This window comes from Anomaloglossus baeobatrachus, chromosome 9 (genome assembly GCF_048569485.1).
Source record: "Anomaloglossus baeobatrachus isolate aAnoBae1 chromosome 9, aAnoBae1.hap1, whole genome shotgun sequence".
In the NCBI taxonomy this organism is placed as follows: domain Eukaryota; kingdom Metazoa; phylum Chordata; class Amphibia; order Anura; family Aromobatidae; genus Anomaloglossus; species Anomaloglossus baeobatrachus.
In genome coordinates, this window is record NC_134361.1 from 166574885 (window position 1) to 166596360 (window position 21476).

The window sequence follows — 21476 nt, forward strand, 5'->3', positions numbered from 1 at the left end:
GCTCGTTCCGTCCTGTTCTGGACCTAAAACGGCTCAACAAACATGTGCACGCCAGGAAGTTCCGGATGGAAACCCTGCGTTCTGTCATTGCCTCAATGTCCAGAGGAGACTTCCTTGCCTCAATAGACATCAAAGATGCTTATCTCCACGTGCCAATTGCTACAGAACATCAACGTTTTCTACGTTTTGTGATAGGAGACGACCATTTTCAGTTCGTAGCTCTGCCATTTGGTCTGGCAACAGCCCCACGGGTCTTCACCAAGGTCATGGCGGCGGTGGTAGCAGTCTTGCACTCTCAGGGACACTCGGTGATCCCTTACCTAGACGATTTACTGGTCAAAGCTCCCTCTCAAGAGGCATGTCAGCACAGCCTGAATGCTACGCTGGAGACCCTACAGTCTTTCGGATGGATCATCAACTTTCCAAAGTCGATCCTATCACCGACTCAATCACTAACGTATCTTGGCATGGAGTTTCATACTCTAGCAGCGATAGTGAAGCTTCCGCTGGACAAGCAGCGGTCACTACAGACAGGGGTGCAATCTCTTCTGCAGGGCCAGTTGCATCCCTTGCGGCGCCTCATGCATTTCCTAGGGAAGATGGTGGCAGCCATGGAAGCAGTTCCCTTTGCGCAGTTTCATCTGCGCCCACTTCAATGGGACATTCTCCGCCAATGGGACGGGAAGTCAACGTCCCTGGACAGGAAAGTCTCGCTTTCCCAGACGGCCAAGGACTCCCTACAATGGTGGCTCCTTCCCACCTCATTGTCTCAGGGAAGATCCTTCCTGCCCCCATCCTGGGCAGTAGTCACGACAGATGCGAGTCTGTCAGGGTGGGGAGCAGTATTTCTCCACCACAGGGCTCAGGGGACGTGGACTCCGCAGGAGTCCACCCTTCAGATCAATGTTCTGGAGATCAGAGCAGTGTATCTTGCTCTACTGGCCTTCCAACAGTGGCTGGAAGGAAAGCAGATCCGAATCCAATCGGACAACTCCACAGCGGTGGCATACATCAACCACCAAGGAGGGACGCGCAGTCGGCAAGCCTTCCAAGAAGTCCGGCGCATTCTAATGTGGGTGGAGGACAGAGCATCCACCATATCCGCGGTTCACATCCCAGGCGTAGAAAACTGGGAAGCAGACTTCCTCAGTCGCCAGGGCATGGACGCAGGGGAATGGTCCCTTCACCCGGACGTGTTTCAGGAAATCTGTCGCCGCTGGGGAGTGCCGGACGTCGACCTAATGGCATCCCGGCACAACAACAAGGTCCCGGCATTCATGGCGAGGTCGCGCGATCAAAGAGCTCTGGCGGCAGACGCCTTGGTTCAAGATTGGTCGCAGTTTCAGCTCCCATACGTGTTTCCGCCTCTGGCGCTCTTGCCCAGAGTGCTACGCAAGATCAGATCCGAGTGCAGCCGCGTCATACTCGTCGCTCCAGACTGGCCGAGGAGGTCGTGGTATCCGGATCTGTGGCATCTCACGATCGGTCGACCGTGGTCACTGCCAGACCGACCAGACTTACTGTCCCAAGGGCCGTTTTTCCATCAGAATTCTGCGGCCCTGAACCTGACTGTGTGGCCATTGAGTCCTGGATCCTAGCATCTGCTGGATTATCTCAGGGAGTCGTTGCCACAATGAGACAAGCTAGAAAGTCGAATTCGGCTAAGATCTACCACAGAACGTGGAAGATTTTCTTGTCCTGGTGCTCTGCTCAGGGAGTGTCTCCCTGGCCATTTGCATTGCCCAAGTTTCTTTCCTTCCTGCAATCGGGGTTAGAAAAGGGCTTGTCGCTCAGCTCCCTTAAAGGGCAAGTTTCGGCACTATCCGTGTTTTTTCAGAAGCGTCTAGCACGTCTTCCTAAGGTGCGCACGTTCCTGCAGGGGGTCTGTCATATTGTGCCCCCGTACAAGCGGCCGTTAGATCCATGGGATCTGAACAGGGTACTAGTTGCTCTCCAGAAGCCGCCCTTCGAGCCTCTGAAGGAAGTTTCCTTTTCTCGGCTGTCACAGAAAGTGGCGTTTCTTGTTGCGATCACATCGCTTCGGCGAGTGTCTGAGCTGGCAGCTCTGTCATCCAAGGCTCCCTTCCTGGTGTTCCACCAGGACAAGGTAGTGCTGCGCCCTATTCCGGAGTTTCTCCCTAAGGTCGTATCCTCTTTTCATCTTAATCAGGATATATCCTTGCCTTCTTTTTGTCCTCATCCGGTTCACCGGTATGAAAAGGACTTACGTTTGCTAGATCTGGTGAGAGCACTCAGAATCTACATTTCCCGAACGGCGCCCATGCGCCGTGCCGATGCACTTTTTGTCCTTGTCGCTGGTCCGCGCAAGGGGTTGCAGGCTTCTAAAGCCACCCTGGCTCGATGGATCAAAGAACCAATTCTAGAGGCCTACCGTTCTGCGGGGCTTCCGGTTCCTTCAGGGCTAAAAGCCCACTCAACCAGAGCCGTGGGTGCGTCCTGGGCATTTCGTCACCAGGCTTCGGCTCAACAGGTGTGCCAGGCAGCTACCTGGTCCAGTCTGCACACTTTCACTAAGCATTATCAGGTGCATACCTATGCTTCGGCGGATGCCAGCTTAGGTAGAAGAGTCCTGCAGGCGGCAGTGACACCCCTGTAGGGGAGGGCTGTTTTGCAGCTCTAACATGAGGTATTTCTTTACCCACCCAGGGACAGCTTTTGGACGTCCCAATCGTCTGGGTCTCCCAATAGAGCGCTGAAGAAGAAGGGAATTTTGTTACTTACCGTAAATTCCTTTTCTTCTAGCTCTTATTGGGAGACCCAGCACCCGCCCTGTTGTCCTTCGGGATGTTTTTTTGTTGTTTGCGGGTACACATGTTGTTCATGTTGAACGTTTTTTTCAGTTCTCCGATGTTATTCGGAGTTAATTTGTTTAAACCAGTTATTGGCTTCCTCCTTCTTGCTTTGGCACTAAAACTGGAGAACCCGTGATACCACGGGGGGGTATAGCCAGAGGGGGAGGGGCCTTGCACTTTTGATGTAGTGCTTTGTGTGGCCTCCAGAGGGCAGTAGCTATACCCCAATCGTCTGGGTCTCCCAATAAGAGCTAGAAGAAAAGGAATTTACGGTAAGTAACAAAATTCCCTTCTTCTTAGGGCGCTTCTGCTGCTACGGCTCGCTCAGCAAAGCTCAGAGGATTCTTCATCTGGCTCAGACCCCGTCCTCCTAAAATGGAGACGCAGGGTCCCCTCTCCCTCCTCTCCTTCCTCGTCCCGTGGCTCTGATTCACGAGCTGACTCGCAGGACAAGGAGGATGCCTTTACTGGGGGCTCGGACGCTACCTCCATGTACCCCATGGATCTGTCCGAAAGTGACGCAGATGCTAGTGATTTGATTGCGTCCATTAATTTTGTACTGGACCTCAATCCGCCTGTATCAGGGGAGCTCCCCTCTCTGGCAGAAAAGCATCAGTATACCTTGCCTAAGAGAACAAGGAGTGTGTTCCTTAACCACTCCAGTTTTCAGGCCACTGTGACCAAGCCCAGAGCCTGTCCTGACAGACGCTTCCCAAAGCGTGGTTCTGATGACCGTTTTCCGTTTCCACCAGATGTGGTCAAGGAGTGGGCTCATTCACCAAAGGTAGACCCTCCGGTGTCTAGACTCTCAGCCCGGAAAGTTGTATCAGTGGCTGATGGCAACTCTCTTAAGGATCCCACTGACCGTATGAGGCGGCAGGGACCTCGTTCTCCCTCTCTTTTGCAGCAGTGTGGGCTTTCAAAGCCATCTCTGCTTCTCTAGAGGAGATGCATTCCCTCACCAGGGACTCTATGCCCGAGATGGTTGCCTTAACTTCCAGGCTTCAGCCTTTTCATCCTATGCCATGTCTGGCTGGAGGCTCCGCACTGCGGAGGCTTCGGCCAATTCTCTCGCTATCCACAGGATCTTGTGGCTTCGAGAGTGGAAGGCAGACGCTTCTTCAAAGAAGTACCTTGCTGGGCTCCCATTTGCTGGGCCCAGGCTGTTTGGTGAACAACTGGATGAAATTATTCAGGAAGCTACTGGCGGGAAGAGTACTTCCATGCCACAAACCAAATCCAGGAACCTGTCCAGGGCAGGAACCAGTCGAGGTTTCGTTCCTTTCGTTCCTCCAACTGGTCGTTCTCTAAGCCCTCGGCCTCGTCCACTAACTCGGCCAAGGACCAAAAACCCAACTGGCGCACGAAGCCGCGTCCTCAGAAGACCGCAGGAGCTGCTGCCACTAAGGCAGCCTCCTCTTGACTATCTGGCCGCGCCAGTAACGTCCTTGGTCGGTGGCAGGCTCTCCCGCTTGGCGACATGTGGTTTCAACACGTCTCCGATCAGTGGGTGCGGGATATCATCTCCCACGGCTACAGGATTGAATTCTATCTAGCCCGCCAAACAGATTTTTTCTGTCAACTCCCCCCTGCTTCAGGGCCGCCGCCTTCTCTCAGGCCGTGGCATCCTTGCAGGCCAACGGAGTAATTGTACCGGTTCCCGCCTGGGAACGGTTCAGAGGTTTCTACTCAAATCTCTTCCTAGTCCCCTAAAGGGACGGTTCCTTCCGGCCCATCCTGGATCTCAGGCTTCTCAACAAGCATGTTCAGGTGCGGCTTTTTCGCATGGAGTCTCTGCGATCAGTCATTGCCTCAATGACCCAAGGAGATTCCTTGCATCCTCGACGTCAGAGATGTCGATCTGCATGTGCCAATTGCAGTTTCACACCAGCGTTGGCTACGTTTTGCAATCAGAGAGGAACATTTCCGATTCGTGGCTCTTCCCTTCGGGTTAGCCACGGCCCCTCGAGTATTCATCAGGGTCATGGCAGCTGTGGTTGCGGTTCTGCACCTCCAAGGGTTGGCATCCCTTTTTCCTGGACGGCCTTCTAGTCAAGGCTTCATCCAGTGCAGACCGTCAGCGGAGTGCTTCGCTCACTCTCGCCACTCTAGTCCAATTCGGGTGGCTTGTCTTTTTCCCAAGTCCACTCTGACTCCGACCCAAAAGCTCACGTACCTAGGGATGCAATTCGAGACTCTGCCGGCACTTGTGAAGCTGCCCTTAGTCAAACAGCAGTCCCTTCACTAGTGGTGCGCTCTTTGCTGAGGCCCCGCCGTCATTCCATCAGGCACCTAATGCAGGTGCTGGGTCAGATGGTGGCGTCAATGGAAGCGGTTTCCTTGCACAGGTTAGTGGCTCTGTCGCCACAGACCAGGGGCTCCCTTCAGTGGTGGCTTCGGCCCCTCTCTCTTCAGGGACGCTCCTTCCTGGCCCCGTCCTGGGTGATCCTCACCACGGATGCCAGTCTATCCGGCTGGGGAGCAGTATATCTCCTCCACAGAGCACAGGGCACTTGGACTCCGTCCGAATCAGCCCTCTCGTTCAATGTGCTGGAAATCAGAGCTGTGCTTCTAGCTCTCTTGGCCTTTCACCAAGTTGGCGGGCAAGCACATTCGAGTCCAGTCAGACAACGCCACAGCGGTTGCCTACATCAACCACCAGGGCGGGACACTCACCGCCTGGCAATGTTGGAGGTTCAACGCATCCTTCAGTGGACGGAGGACTCCAAGTCCACCATATCCGCAGTCCACAGCCCAGGCGTGGAAAGCTGGGAGGCAGATTATCTCAGCCGTCATACCGTGGACAGCGGCAAGCGGACTCTGCATTCGGCAGTGTTTCGGTCACTCTGCCGCAAGTGGGGCACTCCGGAAGTGGATCTTCGCTCCCACGATCCTCAGGCCTTTGCAGCGGACGCGCTGGTTCAAGATTGGTACCAGTTTCGTCTGTCTTACGTGTTTCCCCCTCTAGTTCTTGCCCAGAGTCCTGCGCAAGATCATAATGGAGGGCCGTCGGGTCATTCTCATTGCTCCTGACTGGCCCAGGCGAGCTTGGTACCCAGACCTGCTCCATCTGTCCGTAGAGGCGCCGTGGCATCTCCCGGACCGTCCAGACCTTCTCTCACAAGGTCCGTTTTTCCGCCAGAATTCTGCGGCTCTCAGATTGACGGCGTGGTTCTTGAGTCCTGGATCTTGACGACTTCTGGTATCCCTCCTGAAGTCATCTCCACTATGACTCGGGCTCGGAAGTATTCCTTGGCCAAGATCTATCACAGGACCTGGAGAATTTTCCTGTCCTGGTGTCGCCCTTCCGGCCATGCTTCTTGGCCTTTTTCCTTGCCGACCCTCCCGTCCTTTCTACAGTCCGGTCTACAGCTAGGACTATCCCTCAAGGGACAGGTCTCGGCTCTGTCAGTGTTGTTCCAGCGGCGTATCGCCTGGCTGGCTCAGGTGCGCTCCTTCATGCAGGGCGCCTCCCACATCATTCCGCCTTACCGGCGGCCTTTGGATCCCTGGGACCTTAATCTGGTCCTCACGGCTTTCCAGAAACCCCCCTTTGAGCCTCTTACGGAGGTTTCTTTGTCTCGTCTTGCACAGACAGTGGTCTTTCTAGTGGCCATAGCTTCCCTCAGGGGAGTCTCTGATTTGGCTGCTCTCTCTTCGGAGTCACCTTTTTTTGGTTTTTCATCAAGACAAGGTGGTTCTCCGTCCGACTCCGGACTTTCTCCCTAAGGTGGTCTCTCCTTTCCACCTTAACCAGGACATTTCCCTGCCTTCCTTTTGTCCAGCTCCTGTTCATCGCTTTGAAGAAGCGTTGCATACTCTGGATCTGGTGCGGGCGCTCCGGATCTATGTGTCTCGCACCGCTGTTCTTAGGCGGTGCACCTCTCTTTTGGTGCTGACCACAGGTCGGCGTAAGGGCCTCTTGGCTTTTAAGCCGACCCTAGCTCGTTGGATTGGGTCGGCCATTTCCGATGCCTACCAGTGTACTCGAGTGCCTCCCCCGCCGGGGATCAAGGCACACTCGACCAGAGCTGTCGGTGCCTCTTCGGTTTCAGGCACCAGGCTACGGCTTAGCAGGTCTGTCAGACTGCCACTTGGACTAGTCTGCATGCCTTTTCGAAGCACTACCAAGTGCATGCTCATGCTTCGGCAGATGCGAGCTGGGGCAGACGCACCCTTCAGGCGGCTGTCGCCCATTTGCGAAGTTAGGTTTCGCCTACTTCTCAGTTTTCTGTTTATTCCCACGCATGGACTGCTTTGAGACGTCCCATGGTCTGGGTCTCCCATAGGAACGATGAAGAAAAAGAGAATTTTGTTTACTTACCGTAAATTCTTTTTCTTATAGTTCCGTAATGGGAGACCCAGCACCCTCCCTGTTGGCAGTTTCTTGTTCCGCGTGTTGTCACCGGCTGTTGTTGTAGACAGAGGTTCCGGTTGTTACGGTTCTTGCTCTATCTCTACTTGTGGGTGGCTACTCTCCTTCAGCTTTTGCACTAAACTGGCTATATTTGGTTATCCAGGGGGTGTATATGCTCGGAGGGAGGGGCTACACTTTTGAGTGTAGTACTTTGTGTGTCCTCCGGAGGCAGAAGCTATACACCCATGGTCTGGGTCTCCCATTACGGAACTATAAGAAAAAGAATTTACGGTAAGTAAACAAAATTCTCTTTTTTGCAAAAGAAAAAACAAATCTGTTCAGTCTCTTTTTTTCTACTTTATTCAAGAATGAGAGTGCAGCGTTTGAATTAGTATATTGGATACTTAATGCCACGTTCCAGCCTCTGATACCGGAGAATCCTCAAAGTGCAAGGGATGTGAGGACTCACAAGTCTGCAGTCGCGTAGTAGACATAGGGGGACTGCAGACTTGAGAATTTAGACCGGACAACCCCTTGAAGTGAACCTGTCAGGTGCAATATGGACCCAGAACCACGAGCAGTTCTAGGAGCATATGAGTAATCCCTGCGTCTAGTCGCATAGATAAAGAGATCTTTAGAAGATGTATGCTAATGAGGCCAGGGACTAGTCGCAAACAGGCCTGTGGAGTCAGCCAAACCTCTGATAACGACTCCTCAATTTCCCTGATTTTGACTGACTGAATGACTCCCTCATACAGTTAAAACCAGAGGTTTCCCTTCGCTCTCTATAAAGACACATCTGCATGTTTTTATCACTATCTGACATGAAATCAGAATAAATCCCGTTTTAGGTCAATTAGGAACCAAAATTATTTATATTTGACAAATGCCAGAATAATGAGAGAGAGAATGTTTTAAGGCTTTTTTTGTTAGGCTACCGTCTCACTAAACGACGTACCAGCGATTCCAACCACAATGTGACCTGGTCAGGATCGCTGGTGCGTCGCTACATGGTCGCTGGTGAGCGGTCAATCAGGCAGATCTCACCAGTGACCAGCCAGCAGCGACTCGTGGAAACGATGCTGCGCTTAGTAACCAAGGTAAATATCGGGTAACTAAGCAAAATTCTTTGCTTGGTTAACCAATATTTACCCTGGTTACCAGTGCACACCGCTTAGCGCTGGCTCCCTGCACTCATAGCCAGGGTACACATCAGGTTAATTAGCACAGCGCTTCGCTTAGTTACCCGATGTGTACTCTGGCTACATGTGCAGGGAGCCAGGACTGGCAGCCTGAGAGTGGCGTACGCTAGTAACCAAGATAAATATCGGGTAACCAAGCAAAGCGCTTCACTTGGTTCCCTGATGTGTACCTTGGTTACCAGCGTCCGCAGCTTCCAGACGCCGGCTTCCTGCACATTCAGATCGTTGCTCTCTCGCTGTCAAACACAGCGATGTGTGCTTCACAGCGTGAGAGCAACGTCCAAAAAATGAACCAGCACTGTGTGTAACGATCAGCGATTTCACAGCAGGGGCCAGATCGCTGCTTTGTATCACACACAGCGAGATCGCTAATGAGGTCACTGCTGCGTCACCAAAACCGTGACTCAGCAACGATCTCGCTAGCGATGTCGCTATGTGTGAAGTACCCCTTACTTTCTGCAGAGTAAAAAGTTTACATTTCATTAGTATTTGGTACCATTGCTGATTTGGGTCAAACGTTTTGGATCTCCTTCCACAAGCTTCTAACAATAGTATTTGGGCCCATTCCTTCTGGCAGAACTAGTGTAACTGAGCCATGTTTGTAGGTCTCCTTGCTTGCATCGGCCTTTCCGCTTTGCCCATACATTTTCAATTGGCTTGAGATCAGGGCATTATGATGGCCACTCCAAAACATTGACTTTGTTATCCTTAAAGGGAACCTGTCAGGTCCAATATGCACCCAGAACCACGCGATGTTATGGGTGCATATTGCTAATCCCTGCCTAATTGTTCCTGTATACACCAGCATAGATAAAGAAATCTTTAGAAAAAGTATTTCTAAAGATCTTTTATTGTATGCTAATGAGTGCAGGGACTAGTCCCCTGGACGTTAGTTCACCTGGCTAGTCGGCTCCATTAGCATGTTAGTACGCCACAGTGGGGGTGCGCTAACATGCTAATGAATGTGCAGCGTCAGAGGATGATCTCACTCACCTCTCCACCGGCATCTAAGGCTTCTTTCACATTGCGTATTGCCTTATGCTCACAGGTCCCGTCGGGGCACCCGTCCGAACCACCCCTCCCCCACCCCGCAAAGCTTGTTTCAGAAGCATGCGCTGGCATGGCCATTCACTGTAATTGAGCACACTACGTTAGCGTGTGTCCGAAACACGCTTTGCGGAGGGGCGGTTTGGACGGATGCCCCGACGGGACCTGTGAACGTAAGGCAAAATGCAATGTGAAAGGAGCCTTATCCTATCCTGTGTGATACCCCGTCTGTCCTTGGTGACACTTTAGACATTTCTGGTCACCAACAAAATGGCTCTGCACTGTGATCCTAAACTTCATTCTCTTTTATCCTTTATGGAAACCCCCAGATTGGGAGGGGAGGTGACATCACACACAGGAGAGCAGATTCTGCCCACTTTACTGCAGTTGTAATGTAAGCTAGTTCTACAGTAGGATTTCAGTGTGATTTCAACAGCTGATCCCCCTAGTGTTTAACGGTGTAAAAAATATCAAACTTTTAAAAATGTTTTATATTTTGCTCAATTAAAAAAAATCAATATTTAAACAAAACATTAATACTGTACATTTTTTCAGTTATTGAAATTTTTTTTTTTTTTTAATGACCCCTTTCCTTTAAATGCCGCTGTCAATATCAAGTGCTTGATCTAAGGAGTATTTTGTTTTTATGCAGGTCTATGAGATTGTCTAGTCTCATTCGGAGACTTGGCGACTTACATTGTCAGGCGTAACTGCCACTACACATACTGCTCCGACCGCTTAGGGTACTTTCACACCTCCGGTTTTTCTTCTGCGGCACAATCCGGCACTTTGCAGGAAAATCGCAACCGGTTTTTTTTGCTGCCGGTTGCGATTTTCCTGCATAGACTTTAATTAGTGCCGCATTGTGCCGCATGGCCTTGCGTTCCATCCGGTTTTTGCCGCATGCGGCAGATTTAGCCGATGCGGCGGCCGGATGGAACGTTGCCTGGCACGTTTTTTCGTGCGGCAAAAAAAACGCATCGCGCCGCATTCGGCCGATGCGGCGCATCTCTCAATGCATGCCTATGGCGGCCGGATGCGTCGCGATGCGGCAAATACCGCATCCGGCCGCCGCATGCGTTTTTTGCCACTGCGCATGCTCAGTAGCATGCCGCAAGCGGCAAAAACCGGGCGGGCCGCATGGGAAAAACTTATGCAAAGGATGCGGTGTTTTCACCGCATCCGTTGCATAGCTTGCACAGCCGGATTGAGCCGCAGGGCTCAAGCCGGATGTGTGAAAGTAGCCTTATAGAGCGTGGCTGAAACCGGAAGAAGACGGCAGAAAATATTCTGTAAGCAGCAATGATTAAAATGTCTTATCTGCCCAAAAATGGCGTTAATGAAAACATGAGCTCGCCACACAAACTACAAGCCCTCTCACTGCGCCAGCCGAAAAATGAAAACCTTTCAGGTCTTTGAAAATGTTGACAAAGCTAATTTTTGTTTTCTTTCACAAGTTCAATAGAGAAAAAAAAAATATATATAAAAGTCTGATTATATATTGCCATATTCCTATTGACCTGCAGCACTTATACAGCACAAGGCTCACAGATGATCTCTCTATACTCGGCAGGTAACGGCTGTGTGACAGTGAGGGTCTGCCTCTAACAATTGTTTGTGGGTGGCATCTGGTAAGTGTCATTGTCAACCTCTGACAGAGCATTAAACACTCGCTGGCATGGGGGGGGGCGCCATTCCATGCGCTGATCTGGGCGCTGTGACGTGATTGTAGGGTACTGATGGATTGCTTATGACAACTTGGGGTCTGCTGAAGACCTGTTTCAGAATTGCATTTTTTTTTCTTTGTCACAATTTCACTACACTTTGAATTTTTTCCCAGATTTCTAGTTCACAATGTGACAAAATGAATGGCACCTTTCAAAAGTACATCTCACCCCACAAAAATAAGCCCTGATATGTCTGTGGACAGGAAAATAAGAGTAATGGCTCTGGGAAGAAGGGAAGGTGCACACGGAATTGGCTGTGAGGGGGTTAATACGCTTATTAAAGGGTTACAGCATCGCCCTTTATTCTCCTTAGCATTTTTGTAGTATTCATCTTGGGAATATGTAGAACTAGCTGTAGTACCCGGCGTTACCTGGGATAGTAACTGTCTCTCTGTCTCTTTCCCAGTCCCTGTCTGTGTGTCGCTGTCTGTCTCTGTGTCTATCTTTGTCTGTCTCTATCTCTCTGGCCTCCAACACACATCCGTTAAAAACACGCACGTGCCGCGAAACACGTTTTTTCCCTGTGTGTTGCGTGTGGTAAGTACGTGTCTCGGGTACGTGCGGTCCACGTGTGTTCCAGGGCTGTGGAGTCGGAGTCGGAGCTCATTTTGGTGGAGTCGGAGTTGGTATAAAATGCACCGACTCCTAAAATATATAATAAATTGGGGACAGTAGTGCAATGCAGAATGTGCTGAATATTTTACTAAATAATAACATTTAGTATATTGCTTATATTTAAGTGAAAAATTTATTGTAGTACAATGTGAACATCAGACATTTAATAATTGGTATGATACAATAATCAAGATATTTAGATAGAACATAAAATATACTTATTAGAATACAACTCTAGAACACAAAAAACTAATAAATTGTAAATATGTAATACAATATATATATATATATATATATATACAGTGCCTACAAGTAGTATTCAACCCCCTGCAGATTTAGCAGGTTTACACATTCGGAATTAACTTGGCATTGTGACATTTGGACTGTAGATCAGCCTGGAAGTGTGAAATGCACTGCAGCAAAAAAGAATGTTATTTCTTTTTTTATTTTCTTTGTCGCTCCATTGGGAGACCCAGACAATTGGGTGTATAGCTTCTGCCTCCGGAGGCCACACAAAGTATTACACTCAAAAGTGTAACCCCTCCCCTCTGCCTATACACCCTCCCGTGCCTCACGGGCTCCTCATTTTTATGCTTTTTGTGGAAGGAGGCACACATCCACTCACACATCTCCATTTTAGTCAGCAGCAGCTGCTGATTGTATCGGTTGGAAGAAAAGAGGGGCCCCCGGCATGCTCCCTTCTCACCCCACTAAGTCGGCGGTGCTGTTAAGGTTGAGGTACCCATTGCGGGTACGACGGCCGGAGCCTCATGCCATGTTTCCTTCTCCATCCCTTAGGGCTCTGGTAGAAGTGGGATCCAAAGCGGTCATCCAGGTTCTGGGACCGTGCTCCCTCCGCAGCCCCTGAGGGAATCTGCTGGACAGGAGCTTATCTATCCTCAGGGACAGGGCCCTGCATCCACGAGGTACTCTGTGTCCCCATGGGGAATGTGTATGGAGCGCCTGGTTCCCGGACGCCGCAACTGGCTGCTGAATTGTGAAGACCGGGGACTACCGCGCCGACTGCGCCTGCTTGTCGGCCGCGGTATTAAATTTAGTCCCCGGCTTCATCGCGGCCTAGTGGCAAAACTCCCGCCCCCGGGCCTGTCTATCAGAGATAGGGGCGGGACAGCCGACCTGACGTCGGATGTGAGGGCCGGGGCATCCTGTATGCTCCCTCCCCCCTCACTGATCACTGTGGGGACCCCAGATTCCCGCACTTTTCCTAACGCCGCCCACGGCTTCACTCCTCCCCTGAGAGCTCCGGCAGCCATTTTTCGGACATTCTGCCGGTGGAGAATCACAGAGAACAGCTCTGCAGCTCTGGGAGACCAAGGCAGGGAATCTGGAGCACACACACCCCGCTTTTTAGCGGTCGGTAAGCCGCACCGGTCACTCGGTGTTGGTCCCCCTGGGTGCCGGTATAGATACGTATATATATACTTATTTCTGTTCGGCCGGGCTGTATACCCTTTTTTCTATATACCCTCAGTGATCACGCTCCTAGGACACTACAGCATGTCGTCCACAAGGAGCAAGGGCACTAAAGCACAGTAAGCTCTCTCAAGGGACAAGTATCGGCGCTCTCAGTATTTTTTCAAAGGCGCCTGGCCAGGCTCCCGCAGGTCCGCACGTTCCTGCAAGGAGTATGCCACATAGTCCCACCTTACAAGCGCCCACTAGAGCCCTGGGACCTTAACAGGGTGCTAACGGCTCTTCAGAAACCACCTTTCGAGCCGCTGCGAGATGTCTCCTTATCACGTCTTTCGCAGAAGGTGGCATTTCTAGTGGCAGTCACATCACTCCGAAGAGTGTCGGATCTTGCAGCGCTGTCATGCAAAGCCCCCTTCCTGGTTTTTCACCAGGATAAGGTGGTTCTGCGTCCTGTTCCGGAATTTCTCCCTAAGGTGGTATCTCCTTTTCATCTCAATCAGGATATCACCTTACCTTCTTTTTGCCCTAATCCAATTCACCGATGTGAAAAGGATTTGCACTCATTAGATCTAGTGAGAGCACTCCGGTACTACGTGTCTCGCACAGCGCCCCTGCGCCGTTCAGATGCACTCTTTGTACTTGTCGCCGGTCAGCGTAAGGGTTCGCAGGCTTCCAAGTCAACCTTGGCTCGGTGGATCAAGGAACCGATTCTTGAAGCTTACCGTTCTTCGGGGCTTCCGCTTCCTTCGGGGCTGAAAGCCCATTCTACCAGAGCCGTGGGTGCGTCCTGGGCATTGCGGCACCGGGCGACGGCTCAGCAGGTGTGTCAGGCAGCTACCTGGTCTAGCCTGCACACTTTCACGAAACACTATCAGGTGCATACCTATGCTTCGGCAGATGCCAGTCTAGGTAGGCGAGTCCTTCAGGCGGCGGTTGCCCACCTGTAAGGCTATGTGCCCACGCTGCGGATTTCGCGCGGATTTTCCGCGGATTTGCCGTGGATTTCCCGAAAATCTGCAGCAGCAGCACTTCCAAGCCATTTCAATGGCATTTTGGAAATGCTGTGTCCATGCTACGGATTTTTCCGCTGCGGATTTGCCGCGGATTTTGATCCGGAAAAATCTGCAGCATGTCAATTGTTTGGTGCAGATTTGGTCCGGATTTTTGGTTTTGAATGGGGGAAAAAAAAAAATGAAATCCGCATCAAAATCCGCGGCAAATCCGCGGTAAATTCGCGGCAAATCCGCGGGTGCGGATTTGCCGCGAAAGTCGCGGATTTTCAGGCAGAAAAATCCGCAGGGACATTCTAGCGTGGACACATAGCCTAAGAGGGAGCCGTGTCGGCTCTATTTATCGAGGTATTCTTTTACCCACCCAGGGACTGCTTTTGGACGTCCCAATTGTCTGGGTCTCCCAATGGAGCGACAAAGAAGAAGGGAATTTTGTTTACTTACCATAAATTCCTTTTCTTCTAGCTCCAATTGGGAGACCCAGCACCCGCCCCTGTTCCCTTCGGGCTTGTTGTTCTGTTGTGTACACATGTTGTTCATGTTCAATTGTTTCTTGGTTCATGGTTTCAGTTCTCCGAACATCCTTCGGATTGAATTTACCTTAGACCAATTTATAAGTTTCCTCCTTCCTGCTCTTGCACCAAAACTGAGGAGCCCGTGATGCACGGGAGGGTGTATAGGCAGAGGGGAGGGGTTACACTTTTGAGTGTAATACTTTGTGTGGCCTCCGGAGGCAGAAGCTATACACCCAATTGTCTGGGTCTCCCAATTGGAGCTAGAAGAAAAGGAATTTACGGTAAGTAAACAAAATTCCCTTCTTTTTAAATTGTGAAAAGTTTATTCAGAGGGTCTTTTATTATTCAACCCCTCAAACCACCAGAATTCTGTTTGGTTCCCCTAAAGTATTAAGAAGTATTTCAGGCACAAAGAACAATGAGCTTCACATGTTTGGATTAATTATCTCTTTTTCCAGCCTTTTCTGACTAATTAAGACCCTCTCCAAACTTGTGAACAGCACTCATACTTGGTCAACATGGGAAAGACAAAGGAGCATTCCAAGGCCATCAGAGACAAGATCGTGGAGGGTCACAAGGCTGGCATGGGGTACAAAACCCTTTCCAAGGAGTTGGGCCTACCTGTCTCCACTGTTGGGAGCATCATCCGGAAGTGGAAGGCTTATGGAACTACTGTTAGCCTTCCACGGCCTGGACAGCCTTTGAAAGATTCCACCCGTGCCGAGGCCAGGCTTGTCCGAAGAGTCAAGGCTATCCCAAGGACAACAAGGAAGGAGCTCCGGGAAGATCTCATGGCAGTGGGGACATTGGTTTCAGTCAATACCATAAGTAACGTACTCCACCGCAATGGTCTCCGTTCCAGACGAGCCCGTAAGGTACCTTTACTTTCAAAGCGTCATGTCAAGGCTCGTCTACAGTTTGCTCATGATCACTTGGAGGACTCTGAGACAGACTGGTTCAAGGTTCTCTGGTCTGATGAGACCAAGATCGAGATCTTTGGTTCCAACCACACACGTGACGTTTGGAGACTGGATGGCACTGCATACGACCCCAAGAATACCATCCCTACAGTCAAGCATGGTGGTGGCAGCATCATGCTGTGGGGCTGTTTCTCAGCCAAGGGGCTTGGCCATCTGGTCCGCATCCATGGGAAGATGGATAGCACGGCCTACCTGGAGATTTTGGCCAAGAACCTCCGCTCCTCCATCAAGGATCTTAAGATGGGTCGTCATTTCATCTTCCAACAAGACAACGACCCAAAGCACACAGCCAAGAAAACCAAGGCCTGGTTCAAGAGGGAAAAAATCAAGGTGTTGCAGTGGCCTAGTCAGTCTCCTGACCTTAATCCAATTGAAAACTTGTGGAAGGAGCTCAAGATTAAAGTCCATATGAGACACCCAAAGAACCTAGATAACTTGGAGAAGATCTGCATGGAGGAGTGGGCCAAGATAACTCCAGAGACCTGTGCCGGCCTGATCAGGTCTTATAAAAGACGATTATTAGCTGTAATTGCAAACAAGGGTTATTCCACAAAATATTAAACCTAGGGGTTGAATAATAATTGACCCACACTTTTATGTTGAAAATTTATGAAAATTTAACTGAGCAACATAACTTGTTGGTTTGTAAGATTTATGCATCTGTTAATCCTGCTCTTGTTTGAAGTTTGCAGGCTCTAACTTATTTGCATCTTATCAAACCTGCTAAATCTGCAGGGGGTTGAATACTACTTGTAGGCACTGTATACACACAAGATAAATACACACACAAGATATATATGTAATCTACTGTATATTACATAGTGTATTACATATTTACAATTTATTACAGTTTTTTGTGTTCTAAAGTTGTATCCAATAAATATATTTTATGTTCTATCCAAATATCTTGATTATTGTATCATAAAAATTATTAAATGTCTGATGTTCACATACACATGTTCATGTACTACAATACATTTTTCACCTAACTATAAGCAATATATGTAGGAGTCGGAGTCGGTGCAAGAGAAATTGAGGAGTCGGAGTCGAAGGTTTGGCTTACCGACTCCACAGCCCTGGTGTGTTCTCCGTGTGCTATCCGCGATAACAAACGGAGAACCGGTAATTTGCATACTCACGAAGTCCGCGCTGCTGTCCAGGGTTCTGATCTTCGGCTCCAGCGCCGCCCACTCCCCGCTGACGCTGCTTCCGGCCCAGCGGAGGGGCGGAGATTAGCGCCCGTGACAGCACACCCTCCTTTACACGCTCATAACGAGCGTCGGCCGGCAGGAACATTATGCAGCGGAAGAATCTGCGGGGCTGGTGGAGGTGAGTATGGGTTTTTTTATTTTAAAATTAATGACATGTGTTTTCCGGCGCGTTTCACACGGAACCGCATCCACACTACATCCGTGTGGTACGGGTGCGGGCCGTGTGACACCCGCGCTGCCGGAGAATACGTGGACATGTCAGCGTGAGAAAATCACGGACGCACGTAAGTACGGAACGGACACATGTTCCGTTCCAAAATACTTACATGTGTCCAAACAATAATGAAAACAGGTCCACATGTCTCCGTGACGCCGGTACGTGAAAAAACTGCCAAACGCGTACCGGAGGCACGGATGGGGGCGGGCTGTCTGGTGTCCGTTACTGTCCCTACTGCCGATATACGCCGCCGAGTGCTTCCGTGGTCCCGCGCATGCGCCGTGCGACTGTACCGGGACTGTGCAATGTGTGCAGTGTGCCCGCTGGTGACGTGTTGCGCAAGCACGAGATTATGGGCGGTGCTGTGATTGTCATCAGCAAGTGCCCGCCCATAATCTCATGCCCGCCCTTTCCCCTCTGCCTCCAACATTCTGCGCAAGCGCTAGCCAGATGACCCGACGTCACCTCTCGTAACCGGTGGTGTCCTGCTCCGCTCCTCCCATCTATTTCCTGCTCCAGGGCAAGATGGGAAAGAGGTGACGTCGGGTCATCTGGCCAGCGCTTGCGCAGAACACTGGAGGCAGAGGGGAAAGGGCGGGCACGAGATTATGGGCGGGCATCGCCCATAATCTCGTGCCTGCACAACACGCAGGGCCGTATTTACCATTAGGCACCCGTGGTCCGGTGCCTAGGGCGGCAGATTGTGAGGGGCGGCACCTTCTGGCAGCAAACAGCAAAAAAAAAAAAAAAAAAAATTTTTTTTTTTTTTTTTTTTTTACATTTTTTTTTTTTTGTGGCTGCCGAGCACAGGGAGCTGATTGACCCCGGAACTGCCGGCGCCTGCACTTCCGGGGTCACAGGCGCGCGTCAATCAGCTCCTTCCTCTGTGCTGCATCCACTGCTGTGTGGACGTCACATGCAGAGCTCACAGCAGGACGCCGCGGATGACGCCGTGATGGAAGCTGGTGTCAGAAGAGGATACTCACGTGAGCCAGGAAGATGGTGGCGGGCACTGGAGCAGATAAGTGGATTCATAAGGAGCGTGGGAGTGTCTCTAATGCAGACCGGAGATCTGCGCATGCGGGGGGGAGGCGGCAAAGGCTGATACTGAGGGAGGCAGAGGCTGAGGCTGGGGGGAGGCTGGAGGAAGGCAGAGGCTGAGACTGGGGAGAGGCTGGAGGGAGGCAGAGGCTGAGACTGGAGGGAGGCTGGAGGGAGGCAGAGGCTGAGACTGGGGGGAGGCTGGAGTAAGGCAGAGGCTGAGACTCGGGGGAGGCTGGAGGGAGGCAGAGGCTGAGACTGGAGGGAGGCAGAGGCTGAGACTGGAGGGAGGCTGGAGGGAGGCAGAGGCTGAGACTGGAGAGAGGCAGAGGCTGAGACTGGGGGGAGGCTGGAGGGAGGTAGAGGCTGAGACTGGGGGGAGGCTGGAGGGAGGCAGAGGCTGAGACTGGGGGGAGGCTGGAGGGAGGCAGAGGCTGAGACTGGAGGGAGGCAGAGGCTGAGACTGGGGGGAGGCTGGAGGGAGGCAGAGGCTGAGACTGGAGAGAGGCAGAGGCTGAGACTGGGGGGAGGCTGGAGGGAGGCAGAGGCTGAGACTGGAGGGAGGCAGAGGCTGAGACTGTGGGGAGGCTGGAGGGAGGCAGAGGCTGAGACTGGGGGAGGCTGGAGGGAGGCAGAGGCAGAGACTGGGGGGAGGCTGGAGGGAGGCAGAGGCTGAGACTGGGGGGAGGCTGGAGGGAGGCAGAGGCTGAGACTGGGGGGAGGCTGGAGGGAGGCAGAGGCTGAGACTGTGGGGAGGCTGGAGGGAGGCAGAGTTAGAGACTGGGGGGCGGCTGGAGTGAGGCAGAGGCAGAGACTGGGGGGAGGCTGGAGGGAGGCAGAGACTGGGGGGAGGCTGGAGGGAGGCAGAGACTGGGGGGAGGCTGGAGGGAGGCAGAGGCAGAGACTGGGGGAGGCTGGAGGGAGGCAGAGGCAGAGACTGGGGGGAGTCTGGAGGGAGGCAGAGGCTGAGACTTGGGGGAGGCTGGAGGGAGGCAGAGGCTGGGACTGAGGGGAGGCTGGAGGGAGGCTGAGACTGGAGGGAGGCTGGAGGGAGGCTGAGGCTGGGGGGAGGCTGGAGGGAGGCTGAGACTCGGGGGAGGCTGGAGGGAGGCAGAGGCTGAGACTGGAGGGAGGCAGAGGCTGAGACTGGAGGGAGGCTGGAGGGAGGCAGAGGCTGAGACTGGAGAGAGGCAGAGGCTGAGACTGGGGGGAGGCTGGAGGGAGGTAGAGGCTGAGACTGGGGGGAGGCTGGAGGGAGGCAGAGGCTGAGACTGGGGGGAGGCTGGAGGGAGGCAGAGGCTGAGACTGGAGGGAGGCAGAGGCTGAGACTGGGGGGAGGCTGGAGGGAGGCAGAGGCTGAGACTGGAGAGAGGCAGAGGCTGAGACTGGGGGGAGGCTGGAGGGAGGCAGAGGCTGAGACTGGAGGGAGGCAGAGGCTGAGACTGTGGGGAGGCTGGAGGGAGGCAGAGGCTGAGACTGGGGGAGGCTGGAGGGAGGCAGAGGCAGAGACTGGGGGGAGGCTGGAGGGAGGCAGAGGCTGAGACTGGGGGGAGGCTGGAGGGAGGCAGAGGCTGAGACTGGGGGGAGGCTGGAGGGAGGCAGAGGCTGAGACTGTGGGGAGGCTGGAGGGAGGCAGAGGCAGAGACTGGGGGGCGGCTGGAGTGAGGCAGAGGCAGAGACTGGGGGGAGGCTGGAGGGAGGCAGAGACTGGGGGGAGGCTGGAGGGAGGCAGAGGCAGAGACTGGGGGAGGCTGGAGGGAGGCAGAGGCAGAGACTGGGGGGAGTCTGGAGGGAGGCAGAGGCTGAGACTTGGGGGAGGCTGGAGGGAGGCAGAGGCTGGGACTGAGGGGAGGCTGGAGGGAGGCTGAGACTGGAGGGAGGCTGAGGCTGGGGGGAGGCTGGAGGGAGGCTGAGACTGGGGGGAGGCTGGAGGGAGGCAGAAGCTGAGACTGGAGGGAGGCTGAGACTGGGGGGAGGCTGGAGGGAGGCAGAGGCTGAGACGGGGGAGGCTGGAGGGAGGCAGAGGCTGAGACTGGAGGGAGGCAGAGGCTGAGACTGGGGGGAGGCTGGAGGGAGGCAGAGGCTGAGACTGGAGAGAGGCAGAGGCTGAGACTGGGGGGAGGCTGGAGGGAGGCAGAGGCAGAGACTGGGGGGAGGCTGGAGGGAGGCAGAGGCAGAGACTGGCGGGAGGCTGGAGGGAGGCAGAGACTGGGGGGAGGCTGGAGGGAGGCAGAAGCAGAGACTGGGGGAGGCTGGAGGGAGGCAGAGGCAGAGACTGGGGGGAGGCTGGAGGGAGGCAGAGGCAGAGACTGGGGGGAGTCTGGAGGGAGGCAGAGGCTGAGACTTGGGGGAGGCTGGAGGGAGGCAGAGGCTGGGACTGAGGGGAGGCTGGAGGGAGGCTGAGACTGGGGTGAGGCTGGAGGGAGGCTGAGACTGGGGTGAGGCTGGAGGGAGGCTGAGACTGGAGGGAGGCTGGAGGGAGGCTGAGACTGGGGGGAGGCTGGAGGGAGGCTGAGACTGGGGGGAGGCTGGAGGGAGGCAGAAGCTGAGACTGGAGGGAGGCTGAGACTGGGGGAAGGCTGGAGGGAGACTGAGGCCGAGACTGGGGGAGGCTGTAGGGAGGCTGAGACTGGAGGGAGGCTGAGGCTGAGACTTGAGGGAGACTGAGGCTGAGACTGGAGGGAGGCTGGAGGGAGGTTGAGGCTGGGGGGAGGCAAAGGCTGAGACTGGGGGAGAGAGGCTGATGCTGAGGGAAGATAGAGGCTGATGCTGGGGGAGAGAGGCTGATGCTGGGGGAGTGGGAGAGAGGGGCTAATGCTAGAGACAGAGGACAAGGGATGAGGGATAGTGTAGGGGAGTCAATATCAAGAGTGGGGTAGTGTGTGTGGGGGGGTCTCAGCATAAGCGTTAGTGTGGTGGTCTTAGCATGAGTGGGGCAACATGAAGGTCTCATTATGGAAAAGAGGAAGGCAGCATTAGGAGCTCATGGAGAGGGACAGCATGCATGGGACATTGTGAGAAGGGGGCAGCATGCATGGGACACTGAGGAGGGGGCAGCATGCATGGGACATTGTGAGAAGGGGGCAGCATGCATGGGACACTGAGGAGGGGGCAGCATGCATGGGACATTGTGAGAAGGGAGCAGCATGCATGGGACACTGAGGAGGGGACAGCAAGCATGGGACACTGTGAGGAGGGGGCAGCATGCATGGGACACTGAGGAGGGGGCAGCATGCATGGGACACTGTGAGGAGGGGGCAGCATGCATGGGACATTGTGAGGAGGGAGCAGCATGCATGAGACATTG

The 21476-nt window shown here is 53.1% G+C and overlaps 1 protein-coding gene across 4 annotated transcripts in view; it reads left to right on the plus strand.

Annotated features, from left to right (window-relative positions):
* The window catches only part of LOC142250600 (uncharacterized), a 64083-nt gene that overhangs the window by 11423 nt on the left and 31184 nt on the right, over positions 1-21476 (plus strand). For 2 of the 4 annotated variants that reach the window (XM_075322783.1, XM_075322787.1), the window contains exon 2: positions 10993-11050. The exons of 1 other annotated variant lie outside the window; for it this stretch is intronic. The gene's annotated coding sequence lies outside the window, so the exon portion shown is untranslated. Of the gene's footprint in view, positions 1-10664; positions 10712-10992; positions 11051-21476 lie in introns of those variants that run through there. One more of the 4 variants, XM_075322784.1, reaches the window with a different exon arrangement.